General features: G+C 36.7%; 1 long non-coding RNA gene across 1 annotated transcript in view; it reads left to right on the forward strand.

Annotated features, from left to right (window-relative positions):
* The first annotated feature begins 5,555 nt into the window (after positions 1-5,555).
* The window catches only part of LOC132861828 (uncharacterized), a 28,036-nt gene continuing 17,347 nt past the window's right edge, over positions 5,556-16,244 (forward strand). The window contains exons 1-2 of the long non-coding RNA XR_009649977.1: positions 5,556-5,829; positions 5,981-6,031. This is a non-coding gene — a long non-coding RNA (uncharacterized LOC132861828). The remainder of the gene's footprint in view (positions 5,830-5,980; positions 6,032-16,244) is intronic.

The raw sequence follows: 16,244 nt of genomic DNA on the forward strand, positions 1-16,244 counted from the left end.
GCCCTACACTGATTTTCTTAGAGAATTCGCAGATTTTCTTTCAGACCTATTGGTTAACTTTGATAAATCGTTAATTGTAGGAGACTTTAACATTTATGTTGACGACACAAACGATGCTTTAGGACTCACATTTATGGACTTACTAAACTCATTTGGGGTTAAACAAAACATCACTAGAGTAACTCACCGTCGTAATCATACACTAGATTTAATAATATCACACAAAATAGGCGTCAATGACATAGATATCATACCTCAAAGTGATGACATCACAGACCATTACCTCATAACGTACACACTACCTGTAGAACAGACTAACTGTGTCTCACCACGTTATCAACTCGGTAGAACTATTATTCTGACCACTAAAGACAGATTCACAAATAACCTGCCTGATCTGTCTGGACTTCTTACTGTACCCTTAAACACAAACCATCTAGATGTAATAACTAACAGCATAGGTGCTATATTCACTAGCACATTAGACACTGTTGCCCCAATCCAATTACAGAAGGTTAGAGATAAAACTCTTGCACCGTGGTATAATAGTCATACTCACACCCTCAAGACAGAAACCCGTAACCTCGAGCGAAAGTGGAGAAAAACTAAATAAGAGGTTTTCAGAATCGCGTATAAGGAAAGTATGTCCAACTATAGACAGGCTCTAAAAACGGCCAGGGCTGAGCACCTGAGAAAACTCATAAGAAATAACCAGAACAATCCTAGGTTTTTATTTAACACAGTGGCTAGATTAACAAAAAAACAGAAATCTGAACAAACTATTCCATCACAGTTCAGTAGTGAGGACTTTGAGTTTCTTCACTGACAAAATCAAAAGTATCAGGAAAAAAATAGGTGACGCTCAACATATGAAAGCAACTAGTGACCCAGCCTCACCTAAGGCTCTAGGCACACAATTACAGTGCTTTACAGGCACAGGACAGGAAGAGTTAGATAAACTTATTACAACAGCTAAATCAACAACTTGTTCACTAGACCCCATTCCAACTAAATTACTGAAAGAAGTGTTACATAAAGCTGGTGAGCCTCTTCTTTATATTATTAACTCCTCGTTATCTTTAGGTTACGTCTTTAAATCCTTCAAGTTGGCAGTTATTACGCCACTCATCAAAAAACCTAATTTAGATCCAAATGACCTATCAAATTACAGACCTGTTTCACATTTTCCACTTATGTCTAAAATACTTGAAAAGGTTGTCTTTGTTCAACTGAGCTCCTTCTTACAGAAGAACAATATCCTGGAAGAGTTTCAATCAGGTTTCAGGCCCCATCATAGCACAGAAACTGCACTTGTGAAAGTCACAAATGACAGTGAGGGCTTTTAATGGAAGTGGTACGTACTCGTACTCTGGATATTGATGGACTAAGTCGTAAAGGCTGTTGAGGGAAACAGGTCGACAAACAGTGAGGATGCCACCTCTTCACCTCAATGGTTTCCCATTGTGCAAATCGTCCAAAAGCAAGGACGAAGGAAGGGTAGCCGACTGCTGTGAGATAAACGGGAGTCTGGAGCTTGAATGACTGCAGAGAAAATCATGTTAGTACATACGAGACCAGACAATGAGTGAGTGACTGAGAGTGGCTTATATACAGTAGGGTGTGTGTTGATTGGTGAATGCGGAATAGGTGGTGCTGATTAGTACTCAGGTGGATGTGAATGCTGGTGAGTGAGGGAAGGACCTGGTTACTCCATGACATGTGGCTGTTTAACCTGAAATTATATTTCAGACACTGAACTTTGAATCAGATTAAAAATGTTTGTTAAAGTTCTTTATTTTAAATGATTTTTAGAGTATTTTTAATGTATTAAGAAATTCCACAAATATCAAAGTGTGACCATTTTTTATGTGTTTCTATTTAAAAACATTAACACAAAATATGTTCATTGTGTAGGGCACTCTAGGGAGGTGGCCACGAAACAACAGCACTAAGTCAGGAAGTCAGATGAAAACAATGCTAGTAGCGCAGTTTATTCAGTGTAGGGGCAATGGGGGGTGGGAGTGTGAGTGAATGGTGATCCGACTGCCTCGGGCTGGTGTCGTTTATGCCGGCATGAAGAACCACAGCTCCGGTGTGCTTGCTCAGGATCCCAGGTACCTGTGCAGCGACATCAAGAACACGAGCACTAGGTAAACAGCGAATGTGTACCTTACCTTTAGCTGCAGTAGCACGGATGTGGCAGACGATGGAGTCTCCGATGGTCACAGCGTCGCATTCCGTCTTTTATTAATCCAGTCTTCTATTAACTGGGATTCTGTTCTGTTAAAAAAATCCACATCTAAATGCACAGATAATTTTAATAGACATCTATTCACCTAAATATTGGTGTAGTCATTATTTTAGACTTTTAATCTGCTCTGATTAATAAACAGCTCTTGTTCTTCATCAGACTGATGATGATGATGTTTTGAACTATGCAGCTGTGAGTTTTGCTTCATCCTCCAGAACATCCAGAGCCAATAGCCATGAAGACGTTTATGCTCAAGTTAAAATAAAATAGAGAAATGACATTTTATTACTTTTGAGTTATTTCTACTGTAAACCAGTGCTCTCAGCATTTTTTCTTGAAATTCTTAACATTATTTCTAGAATGTAAAAACATATACATTTTTGTTTGATTTTGAAGGTAAAAATATCAAGAAAAGGCTCTTGGTACATAATTTGCTTAAGTTTTTGTGGACCACTTGAATTTTGGTATTTTCCACTTTTCCAGAAATTTTAAGAGCCTGTAAGTCATTCATTCAAGTCAAGATTCACCAACAAATTCCACAAATTCTCAAATTGCTCGTATCTCAAAGCAATTTTCCCATTTAAATTAATTGAAATCCCAATAATCCGTTCCAGCTCGCAAAATTCCACTCCAGTTGTTTTGTTTGTGTTTTGAATATGAAAAATGTTCAGTACTGTATTTATAAATGACAAATATTGTATAAAAACTTACAGTAATAAAAGAGAATGTTAAAAAAATAAACTGGTTTTATTTTACGGAAATGCGAACGGAGGTTGAGGGAGGAGTAAACAGGCATTAGGAGGAATTACACTTTCACTTTCGTTCACTTACTCGCTACTGTACACTCTTAATGCTACTTTACACTTAAATGGAACTTAACTAAACTTCACTAAAATTAACGAACTTAACTGAAATTCTCTTAACTTAATTGCTACAATTTCTGTTTTCTATACATTTAATTTTTCTTCACTTGTTTTTGCCTTTTTTGTCACTCTTTCCTCACTAACATCTGCCAGTCGTTTTAATAAAAACCTGTCCGGTCGGTATATCGGATGCAGTGTAGTCGCACAAGTTCACATTTTTTAACGGATCCAACGCTCAAAACAGATCCGAAAATTTCGGATCCTCAGATGGTCGGCACCTCACAGCACCTTTGCGCTCTCCATAGGAAATGAATGACTTCCGTTTTATAGGCCGTCGTTTGTCATGTGCAGTGGAATGGCGGCTTTAAAAAAAAGTGAGAACTTTTGGAAGTGAAAGTGAGACGCAGGAAGCTGAGGCGGGGGAAACAGAGCACACGTGGTTGTTGGGGATCTTTGTTTCGGCGGCAGCAGCGGCTCGGATGCTCATATCTCAAAAATTTGCTCGTATCGCAAGTCAAAAAAATTGGTCGAATCACAGCTCGTATCTCAAAAAATTTGTATGTCAAAGCACTCGTATCTCGAGGCATCACTGTATATTTCCTATTGAAGAAAATTAGAAACACGTTCATTGGAACAGATGTCTCTAAAGGGCCTCACTGATTATATTCAAAAATGTATATGAATGAAATGTGTATAAGCACTAAACACTTAAGCAGTTTTGAAACAAGCAGGTTTAAGCAGGTTTGTTGTTTCCATTAACTTTCACATGTATTGTCTAGTGTGAGTTGTTCTCAATGAATGTTTTTATTTTAACAACTAAACACTTCCTCAGTTTTGAAACAGTTTAAGCAGGTGTGATGTTTCCATTAACTTTCACATGTATTGTCTAGTATGAGATGTTCTTAAACCAAACACCAGCATGAGGACAGCATGTGGTTTATGCCACATAAAAGGTGTTAAAATGCAGCAGCAGTTTGTGTGCAAGTTTTGCATAAATAAGAATGTAACCATTATCTTTAGTAGAAATGGTTAACATTATGTTGTCTCCAGTGTCCCAGGATAATAATAGAAATTTCAGGTTATAATAGTGAAAAGGATTTATTCAGTGACCAAACCATGAGATGATAGATTACCCACTCACACCATACTTTGACATCTTCCTCTAGAAACAGTGAAAGGTGAAAGTATAGAAATGTCTAGAATGTCTTTGAATGATGTAGATTCCACTTAATTGGATCATGGTGCGTGAAGTTTCAGTGGAAGAACTCAAGCGTCCATGGAGCTTTGTCCACAGGGTGATGTGAGGAGACTAGTGTATTAGTGCAGTGATTTTCATGATTTTTTGCTAATCTTCTAATTTTCAGCCTGCTTCTGCTGGCTAGACCTAGTGGTGAATTGAGAAACAGGCTTGTATGTAAGCCTCCCCTTCCCAGTACATAATATCTTCACCAAGATGCCGCCAAACCTCTCTGATTCCACACATTGTAACTGGGTGCATTAGCATACAGAATGGAACCAGGAGGAAAAATGAAACTGATGAAATTCAATCATATGCTAATAGAAAAGACATTTTTAAAGATAAATTATATATTAAAAAATAATAAAAAAAAGTATTTGTTCAGTTGTCCCAAGCCTGCCTCCCATCTCCTCATTCCTACCCGAGCCTTGGGAAACATAACAATCCTGCACTCAACACAGTAAGCAAACTCAATCTTGACCATGTGAAATATTTTACACTTAGTCTTTGTGATTGTTTTTCCATAAATTCTTCTGGAGCAGGTGGAATGGGAATTACACACCTGTTCACACCTCTAGTGGAGATCTCATCACTCTTTTTGTGTTTTTCACATTTTTTTGTATTCATTGCTCTAAGGTCAGTTAGAAAATTTTTTTTATTAATACATAAACTAAGTGAATAACTGCTGAGTTCAGCTTTGCAGGTCATCTCGGACTTTCCAGTGCACTGTGATTATCTGGATAGAGTTCTATGATCACTGGAGTCAGAGAAAACAGCCACATGGAAAGATTTGTCAGTTTATTAAAATATTTGCTTGTATGAGATCATGTCATATCTGGGTATTAACTCCACCATCAGTTATCATTACAGCCACTGGACCAATCAAATCAGACCACAGCTTCAAATCATCCAATCAGGGGTTGACTCTAAACTTGGTTTTCTACTGAACTGTCTGAGTTCCTAACATCACTATCACTTTGTTTGAACAAGAATGATGATCACACTCTTTGTTGCTCTTTGCCTCTTAACATCAGGTGAGTTACATTTTATATTTTTATATTAAAGAATCTTATAAAATTCTAAAAAATAAAATTCATGACACATTTGACTTTATTACTAAAAACCATTAAACAATGTGTTTTTTCCAGTGAAACCTTCTAACATCAAGGAGATTCAAGTTAAAAAAATAAAGATTGGAGAAAATGTTACTATAAAATGTGGCGTGTCCAGTGACAACGCTAAACTTGTTTGGTTCAAACAGAGTTTTGGAAAGCTTCCTCAGTTGGTAGGGAGAGCAGTGGAGAAAGATTTCAGACTTGGTTCAGAATTTAATGATGGACGCTTCAGTGATAGTGATGTAAAATTGTTTAATCTCAACATTAAATATGTGAAAGAAGAGGATACAGGAACATACTTCTGTGTAGAAATGCTGGGCAGTTCACCAGACTTTACATCTGGAACCCTTTTGGTTGTTGAAGGTAAACAGTTTTACTCTGATAACCTGCTAATTCCAGATCAACACTTTAACCAGAATTATGTCTACATATGCATTAAATGTTGAATATTTCACTTTATTTATATTTAGTATCATTTCTGTTTATTTGCTGCGTTTATGATTTATCTGTATAGACAAAGAGAAGACACACCGTAATACAACAACACCCAGCCGCAATAAAACAAGTAATAATTTGGTTTCCTTTCACTGTCTATAACAGAATGTACCATAACGACAACCTCTCACTGTTCATAAATCATACAATATTTATACAAGTTGTAGATTTATACATTGTGTGTATTTTCATCATTCCAGGCGAACACAACTGGATTATTTCCTTAACAGCCTCCAATATATTCTCTGTTATCGTAATCTCACTTCTGGTTGGAGTTTTATATAAAAATCACAGAAAAGGTTTGTTTATTTTTATTTGTTGTTATTTATAGAGTTATTGTATAAAGTTGTTGTATGATGTGAATTTCATCTTTACTTGTGTGTCTTATTGTTCAGATGCTTCATCAAGCAACCATCAAATTCCCACCAATCAGGTAATCCAGTCTTCTATTAACTGGGATTCTGTTCTGTTAAATAAATCCACATCTGAATGCACAGAGAATTTTAATAGACATCTATTCACCTAAATATCAGTGTAGTCATTATTTTAGTCTTATAATCCACTCTGATTAATAAACGGCTCTTGTTCTTCATCAGACTGCTGCTGCTGATCATGTCTTGAACTATGCAGCTGTGAGTTTTGCTTCATCCTCCAGAACATCCAGAGCCAAGAGCCATGAAGACGTTTACGCTCATGTTAAAATAAAATAGAGAAATTGTATTTTTTACTTTTGTGTTTTTTCTACTGAAGCCTTCTTCAGTTTTTCTCAGCATTTTTTCTTGAAATAGTGCAGATGATTTCTAAAATGTAAAAAACTAATATTATTCTTTGATTTTGAAGGTTAAATTGTCAAGAAAAGCTTCTTGGTGGACAATTTGTTTAAACTTTTTTCTGTTTTAACTAAATCATTAACTTTTTCAGAAATATTAAGAGCCGGAAGTGAAAAAGGGCTGAATATAAAGATTCCAACATTACTGATGAGATGTGGCTGTTTAACCTGAAATTAAATTTCAGACAATGAACATTAAATCAGATTAAAAATGTATGTTGAGACCGATGATGTGCCAAGAAGTGCTTTATTTTAAATGTTTTCAGACTATTTACATTAACAAACATGACAAATACCACAGTGTATTTTTTGTGTTCCTATTTAAGCTAATTTTAGCAACATGTTCATTCCCACAGATGTCTCTAAATGACTTTACTGGTTGTATTAAAATTTCTGTTTAATAGAGAATTAATAAACAAATCTTACAGTTCAGTCCACAGTTGCCTTGTGCCATCATTTATAGCCCCAAAAACACAGAATAAGCTCTGGTTCCTATTTTAAGCACTAAACACATCGTCTAGTGTGAGATGATCTCAAACTAAACACCAGCATGAGGACAGTGTGTGGTTTTTACCAGAGGTGGGAGTAAGTCACACATGTGCAAGTCACAAGTACTGTAAGTCTCAAGTCTTAACCTTCAAGTCTCAAGCAAGTCAAGTCAAGTCGTAGCTTGAGTCAAGGAAGTCACTGGCAAGTCATACAGATGTTTGATAATTTAACTAAATGTAGATATTAAACAAAGTTAAATCTACAGTATTTATGGACTACGAGAGTTTTATTTGCAACAAAAATGATTATATGCATTTATTTTTAAAAGGTGTCCACATCCAGGTGAGTTGTAAATACAATAAAAATCTAAAAACGAATAAAAATCAAAACTACAAAGAATAAGATGTAAATGTGACAGAAATAAATTTCAATATGCCTCAAACATGGCAGAAGACCATGGAAAAGTATATATAAAAAAGTACAATGGTTTCTATGCAACCAAATGGCATTTTCTGAACAGGCATTCCCTTTTAATGGGACATGAACACATCCTTAAATTAGATCCTTCCTTTTTAACAACAGAATAACCAACAATCAATCACGTCAACCAAAAAACGTAAATTATTGAATCCCACAAACCTTGAAGTGAATTAACTATTGGGGAGAGAGAGAGAGAGAGAGAGAGATGATTGGAGTGAGTAATTTATTAATTAAAGGGATAGTTCACCTAAAATGAAAATTCTGTTATCTTTTTCTCACCCTCATGATTACAGGTTTGTAACATTATGAGGGTGAGAAAATTAAAAAAAGATTTTTTTTATTTTTGGGTGAACTATCCCTTTAAATTGAGTGTGTGTGTGTGTGTGTGTGTGTGTGTGTGTGTGTGTGTGTGTGTGTGTGCTTGTGCAGACAAGAATGTGGCTCTGCTTGCAACTCTGAAGTTTTTTATATTTCTATTTGTTTTTTATATATATATGCATCCCCATAAACGATCCATACGCTTTTCACTCAAAGCCTAACACTGAAGACCAATTATAAGTGCTATTGGAAAAAAGCTGACATTTCCACATAAACAGTGACCAACCATTTACACTACATTGCGCTTGCAAAAAATTTTATTTGATAGAACTTTGTCATTCAATTGTGAGCGATGTGTCGCATTCTGCTGTTCTTCTCTTCTCATCTTGCACAAAATCCCGGTACCCGAACTTAATTATTTTTGGTGTAGCGCCTTCCATGTTTCGTCACGACTGTTAAGGTTTATTAGTTAGTGCGCGCGCTCCCTCTGCTTGCCTGCTGTGTCACGTGGTTAGATTACGCTCTTGAGTGCGTTTAAAAACAGATTTAAAAACAAAATAAACAAAAAAGATAAAACAAAAACAAAAAACAAGTTATTTCGAGTCATTTAACTCAAGTCCGAGTCAAGTCTCAAGTCATGAATGTCAAGTCAAAGTCAAGTCAAGTCTTTTTTTAATATTTGTCAAGCAAGTCTCAAATCTCAAATTTGTGACTTAAGTCCGACTCGAGTCAAGTCATATGACTCGAGTCCGCCATCTCTGTTTATTACCACGTCAAGGTGTTAAAGTTTTTTAACGATTTTGTTGTCTCCAGTGTCACTTCCTTCACTGGAAGTAAGACTTTAAGGACAAACACTGTTCTAGCATGACAATGTCTCTGTGCACAAAGTGAGCTTGAAGAAGACATGGTGTGTTAAGGTTGATTGAAAGAACTTGAGTGTCCATGGAGCTCAATTTGTGTATAGGGGCAAGGTTCTGATGGAACTGCTTTGAGCCTCTCAGTTCCAGTGAAGTGAGCCTTAGCATTAGCTTTGGCTTTGCAGCTATGTCACCTAATCATAACCTATTTGCTCCACTGTGTAGGCTTTAATGCTGAAGTTGTGGTTCACGCTCTCATTCTAAAGTTTTCCCCTAATGAAATGATGTTACTCACTCTCATGGCTGTCACCCTATGGTCTGGATATGGATCTTTTATCCTGCTGTCTTTTCTAACAGAGTTCTAACAAATCTACATTTCTCAGGAATAAAGCTATTATTAAGTGGGAAATGAAGGTGCATGTGTGTGTGTGTGTGTGTGTGTGTGTGTGTGTGTGTGTGTGTGTGTGTGTGTTTGTATGTATGGTGACATGATGCAACTGGTGTGGAAGTGCAGTAAGTAGACATTGCATGCTTTCTTGCTAACTTGCTAATCTGCTGCCATTGGCTATCCCTTGTGGTGAAATGGGGAACAGCCTTGAGTGTAAGCCTCCTCTTGCCAGTACATAACATCTTCTTCAACAAGACTCCTGACAGCCCTCACTGCTTCCAGACACTGTAACTGGGTGCATTGCCCCAGTCTACATTTGGTAGGGCATTTTGCAGTAGTGCCCAGAGGTTGTTCATGGCCAGCCACTGCCCTGCTAACCTGCTAGGTAAGACTTCAAAGACAAAGGCTAAGGGAGCACACTCTAATAGAAAAGTATGGATATTGCTGCTCTCAGTGAAGGCTTTTATGCAAAGGTTCTCTGAAAGAAGTGGGAGGTGCTTATACATTCTTATGGAGAGGCAACCTCCTGGTGGACAGTATCACTATGGTGTTGGACTAGCAATTAATAATAAACTTTTACACACTTAAACACCCACTACAGTGAAGAAGAGGCTGATGATGTTCCGTATCCCCCTAACAAAGTGCATATGTGCCCACAGTGCCATCATACAACTGTGTGACTACAACAGTTTGAAGTCAAGTCGAGTTCTGCAACCAAGTACTCCTGAGAAACAAATAGGTCAGGGTAATGTCTGAGTTCATTATAGACTTAACACTAATTCCTTCCTGCTGAAGTCTTCAAGGGGGGCATGGTGGCTTAGTGGTTAGCACGTTCGCCTCACACCTCCAGTTAAGCAGGATGTAGTTTGTAAGCCTCCACTGTCTGATGTCCTTCACACAATCTTCAATTTTATTAAGTTAGTGACTCACATCTGACATAACTGAAACATATTGTTGTGTCCCATCAGCACAACAGTGAAGCTAATCCCAAGTTCACCAATCATTGCACCAAGGGCTTGCATATATAAGGAGAAAAGCAGTGGGCCTGAAACAGAACCTTGTGGAACACAGATCATAACCATAGCATGCATAAAGATGTCACCATTTAGATCTACGAAACAGTCAGTCAAACAAGACCAACAAAACAACTGGTCTTTAACACTGACACATAAAGTGCCAAATAAACTCAGTGTGTAAGAAAAGGTCAGAGGTCAAAATGAGAGCCTTTTTAAATAAATATGCAGTTATTATATTATAAAGTGTAACACAACAGAGTCAACAGTCAACATTAAAAACAGCAAATATCAACCAGGTGGAAGAGGATTAAGAAGAGGGAAGAAGGGAAAAAAACACTTTTCTGAAAAAAGAATATTTGGTATCAGAGTAAAACTCCACCTTAATGTGATCTGTCAATGTGATATGGTTCTATTTGCATAGATTCCCGATTTTATTAATTAGCATTGGGTGGTTTTGAGGGCAGGTGTAAATGGGCAGGAGCAGGTTGGAAGAGTCATCTGATTGGAAGAAAGGGCAGGGTTGGGATTTGAAGGCATTCCAGAAGAAAACAATCCACTATGAACATCGCTGCCTTTCTAGTTGTTGAGTTTAACAGCTGTCACTGAAACATTACATGGTGCTAGATAACTCAAGCTAACCACAAGACTTGATATACCTGGAAGAGTGCTCATAACAGGAAACATGGAGGGGATCAATATCCGCTCCATGTAGCTTCTCCATTGTGACACACAAGGCTCACCACTTGGTTCACTTTTCTCCCTCTATACTCACCTTCTTAGTGAAGCTATATACTCACATAGGTTACTTGACTTTTCCTTCCTACCTGCCCTCATCCACAATGGTTTCTGCTCGTAGCTAATTAACTGAAACTCAATCCCAGCAAAACCAAACTGCTGTTTATCCCAGGTGATTGATCCCCATGTCAGGATCTTGTGCTCTCCCTGGAAAATTTGCCGATATCCCCTTCATCCATTGCACTCAACTTTGGAGTAACCATGAATAAGCAAATGTCCTTTTCTTCGCACATTGCCAATTTTACATGTTCATGTTGGTTTCTCTTTCACAACATCAGAAGTATGCGGCCATTTTTATACACACAGGCCACTCAGGTGCTTGTTCAGTCTATGAAACCCTCTGATGGCAGGTTTACATCTAAGCACAACTCAACCTTTGAAAGGATCTTTGGATTTTTCAACCTTCCAAAGTTCTCATACACCACCCCATTGCTGTGCTCCCTCACTGGCCTCCAGTAGCTGCAAGCATTAGGTTTCAAACACTGGTTCTTACCAACAAACCCAAAAATGGTTGAGAACGATTTTACCTCAAAGCTCTTATCCCTCCTCACACTGCACCATGCTCTCTCTGACCTTTAGCACTGCATGATTGGTCCAACCATATCTCGGAGTACAAGGTAGTTGACCATCAGAACTCTTCTCCTGGCACCTAGCCAGTAAAATGAACTTCCTTTAAATGTCAAAATAGCTGATTCACTGGTTGTCATCAAATGACAGGTAAAGGCCTAACTCTTCCTAAAATCATTAAACTAGCATTTTTAAAAAAGAATTGTCCGTGTGCTCTACTCATCTACGAAATGCAGTGAATGTAAACATAAAAAAACATCGTCCCCACATGTGCTGCATGTAACGTGTGGAAGTATTTTGGAGTTTCTGTTCTAAGTTTGAGTTTGATAAATTCTCCAGTACAATAAGCCCTGTCAGGCTCCTGCATCTCCTTTGCTGCTGCTGTTTGCCGACCAGCCTAACTGGAGAGTTTTTGTACTCTGCTTCTCAGATTTTACACTGTTTTTAATATTACTGTTCCAGTGCTGTGAATTATTTCTTCTTGTGCTGTGGATAATATTACTGTTCTTGTCCTGTATCGAATATTAATGTTTCCATGCTTTGGATTATACTACTGTTACTGTGCTGTGTATTTCATAACTATTCCAGTGCTGTGGAATATATTACCAATATTACTGTTCCTGTGCTGTGGAATTGTCAATGACGCAGGGATGAAACAGACCCAAATGCAGGGGATAGCGTAAAATAAACTGGATTTAATCATTTAAAAAACATGAAACCGGGACACAGACTAGACAAAAGACAACAGGACAATGACACGACAACAACAGACAACAGAGGATTATACGCTGCTCAAGGCAACGCGGCTCGACTAAATACTAACAACAATCAACACATGAGGAACAGGTATGCATAGGCGGGGAGGAAGAGACAAGGGCAGGGCAGACACGTGAACACAGAACATCAACAAAAGCACATGGCCAAAGTCCGGGCTGAGTCTGGGCAGGAATTCATTAATGGGACTTAAAAAAAAAAAACACAGACCACGAAGATATTGCAGAGATAAAACAAAGACGAGGATTCACAATAAGGCACGAATAAATAAGGAAGAGAATTAGACACATAAGGGACAGGTGTGCTGAGGTGGGAAGGAATAGACAAGAATAGGGCAGACGCGTGAACACAAAACATAAACTAAAGGCACATGGCAAAAGTCCGGGCTACATCCTGACATCCCCCAAACCTCACCAGTTCATAACTGATGGTTGAGACGTGTCTGAGACTGAACAAGGTTTCTTAAACTGTTGTAGTTCATTTGTTGAATGCAAACCTACATGAGTTCATGACTTTTGTTAAGTGTTTTGTTATGAGTTCAGATGACCAGGACATGTTTTATGCTATAATTAATGTTTACTTCAAAGAAAACAAAATGCCATTAACAAGTACCAGAGGTGTGTTTTTAAATGCTTGTCACTGGAATGGAACCATTAAGAGATTGTTTTTGTATATTTAGCTACAAAAATATGGAAGTAAATAAATATTAAAGGTCATTAAAGGTACAAAACTGGAGCTTAAGCTTAAACTGGAAGCTCTAAAGTAAAGTTCTTTAGTTTGACAAAGTAAAAGATAAACAAAAAATTTTTTTGCTCTTTATTAAACTTCTTCTATCAGAGAGATTTCAGCACACAGGACTGATAAACTGGACTGGTAAAGTCATGTGACTCGTCACACCATAAGAATAGACAAGAATTCACTGTGAGCTTCACACCTCATTACAGCTAATGGACCAATCAAATCAGTCCACAGCTTCAAATCATCCAATCAGGTGTGAGTCTGGACCTGGTTTTCTACTGAACACACAAGTTCATTAGATCACTTGTTCTGAACAGGAACGATGATCAGACTCTTTGTCGCTCTTTGTGCTCTTTTTTCTCTCTTCACAGCTGGTGAGTAACTTTCTGAAACTTTAATGTAAAACAATAATATTTTATATTTAACTCATTTACTGACATTAAATATTAAACGTTTTTACAGTGAAAACGTCTGACATCAAGGAGATTCATGTGATAACAGTAAAGCGTGGAGAAGATGTAACTATGAAGTGTAACACTGAAAGTGTCACAAAGAAAGATAATGTAGTTTGGTACAGACAGAGTTCAGGAAAATTACCTCAGTATTTTGCAAAACTATACACGGATAAAGAATTGGGTTACAAATTTGTTGAAGGATTTAATGATGATCGTTTCAGTATTAGTGTAAAAGACAATAAATTTGATCTCAGTATTAAAAAAACAACAGAAGATGATAAAGGAGAATATTTCTGTGGAGAAATGGAAGGAAATGTAGTGAAGTTCACATCTGGAACACGTCTGCAATTTGAAGGTAAACAGTTTTACTCTGATAACCTGCTAATTCCAGATCAACACTTTAACCAGAATTATGTCTACATATGTATTAAATGTTGAATATTTCACTTTATTTATATTTAGTATCATTTGTGTTTATTTTCTTCTTTTCTGATTTATCTGTAAAGATAAAGAGACGACAAACCGTAATACATCTGGAACAACACACAGAGATTCATCCAGCAGCCCAGAAACAAGTAATAATTTGGTTTCCTTTCACTGTCTATAACAGAATGTTCCATAGCGACAACCTCTCACTGTTCATAAATCATACAATATTTATACAAGTTGTAGATTTATACATTGTGTGTATTTTCATCATTCCAGGTGAACACAACTGGATTATTCCCTTATTAATAGCCTCCAATATATTCTCTGTTATCGTAATCTCGGGGTTTTTTGCTAAAAAACCCTCCAGAACCCCACCCCCAAGAGCTTTGGAAGATTTAGTAGTTAAAAAAAATGAGAAATTGTTATTTTATTTTGTTTTTTTCTAGGGAAGCCTTTTCGGGGGTTTTGGGTTTTTTTTGAAATAGGGGGTTTTTTTTCTAAAAAAAAAAAAAACAAAATTTTTTGTTTGATTTTGGGAAAATTGTCAAAAAAATTTTTGGGGGACAATTTTTTTTAAATTTTTTCTGTTTTATTTTAAATTTTTAAAAACCCTTTTAAAAATATTAAAGGGATAAAAAAGGGGATAAAAAGATTAAAATTACTGTGAGTTTGGCTTTTAAACCCCTAAAATTTAAAAATTTCGGGGCAAAAAATTTAAAATCGAAAAAAAAATTTTTTTTTAAAACCCCGGATAAAGTGCCAAAAAGGGTTTTTATTTAAATGTTTTCAGACTATTTTTTTTAAAAAAAAAGAAAAAAACCCACATTTTTTTTTTTTGTTTATTAAGCAATTTTACCCCAACTTTTTTTTTTCCCCGATGTCTTAAATACTTATTTTTTTTTAAAAAAATTTTTTTTAAGTAAAAAAATTTAAAAAAATTTACAGTTCATCAAGCCCCCTTGTCCCCTCATTTACCCCCAAAAACCGAATAAGCCGGGTTCCTTTTTTAAGCAAAAAAAAATTTTTGAAACAAAATTTTTTTTGGTTTGTTGTTTCTTTAAGCCCATTATCATCTAGGTGAGATGAAAAATTAAACCCAGCCGGGACAGTGTGGTTTTTCCCCCCCCAAGGGTTTTTTTTAAAGTTAGAAATTTTTTGGTGCAAGTTTGTTTTTAATAAAATTTCCCAACCCTTTATTTTTTTTAAAAAATTTAAATTTTGTTGTCCAGTAAAAAGCACAAAAAAAACCTCAGGAAATAGGGGGGCTTTGTGAAAATTTTTTAAAAAACCCCAAAACCCAGGAGATGCTAATTTCCCCCCCACACCTTTTTTTAAAAAAATTAAACTGAAAAATTTTCCCCCTAGAAAAAATTTCCCAACAAAAAAGGGGAAAGTGAGATTGCTAGAATGTTATGAAGGTGATTTTAAGTTCCCCTTTCAGGAAGAAAGGGTTTTAAAAGGACAAACCTGTTTAGCATGAAATTCCTGTGCCAAAGCATTTAAAAAAGAGGGGGTTTTTTTTAAAAGGGTTTGAGGAAGAATTTGAGTGTAGGAGCAAATTTTTGGGTTTTGGGGCAAGGTTTGAGGGAAAAAGCTTTGAGCCTTCATTCCAGTGAAGGAGCCTTAGATTTTTTGGGGCTTTGTAGCTATCCCCCAAATATAACCTATTTCCTCATTGTGGGTTTTAATGCTGAATTTGGGGGTTTCCCCCTTTTTTTAAAATTTTTCCCCCAAAAAAAAATGATTTTATCATTCGGGGTCTGGAAATTTTTTTTTTTCCTGCTGTTTTTTTAAAACAGATTTTAAAAAATAAATTTCTGAAATAAGTATTATTAAATGGGGAATGTAGGTGATTGTGTGTGTGGTGTATTTGTTGTTTGTGTGTGTGTGTGTGTTTTGTGGGGTGTGTGTGTGTTGTGTGTGTTTTGTGTGTTAGGGGAAATGAGAACTGGTGGGGAAAAGGCAGTAAGTGGGACATTGCATCTTTCTTGCAATTTCGCTTTTTTGGTGGCCCGTGGGTAAATTGTGGAAATTTGGGTCCCCCCTTTTTTGCAGTAATAACATTTTTAAAAAAGGACTCCGCCCCCCTCAGTTCCCCAACCTGAAAAGGGGCTTGCCCAGTTAATTTGGTAGGGCATTTTGCATTTC

This window comes from Tachysurus vachellii, chromosome 2 (assembly GCF_030014155.1).
Source record: "Tachysurus vachellii isolate PV-2020 chromosome 2, HZAU_Pvac_v1, whole genome shotgun sequence".
NCBI lineage: Eukaryota > Metazoa > Chordata > Actinopteri > Siluriformes > Bagridae > Tachysurus > Tachysurus vachellii.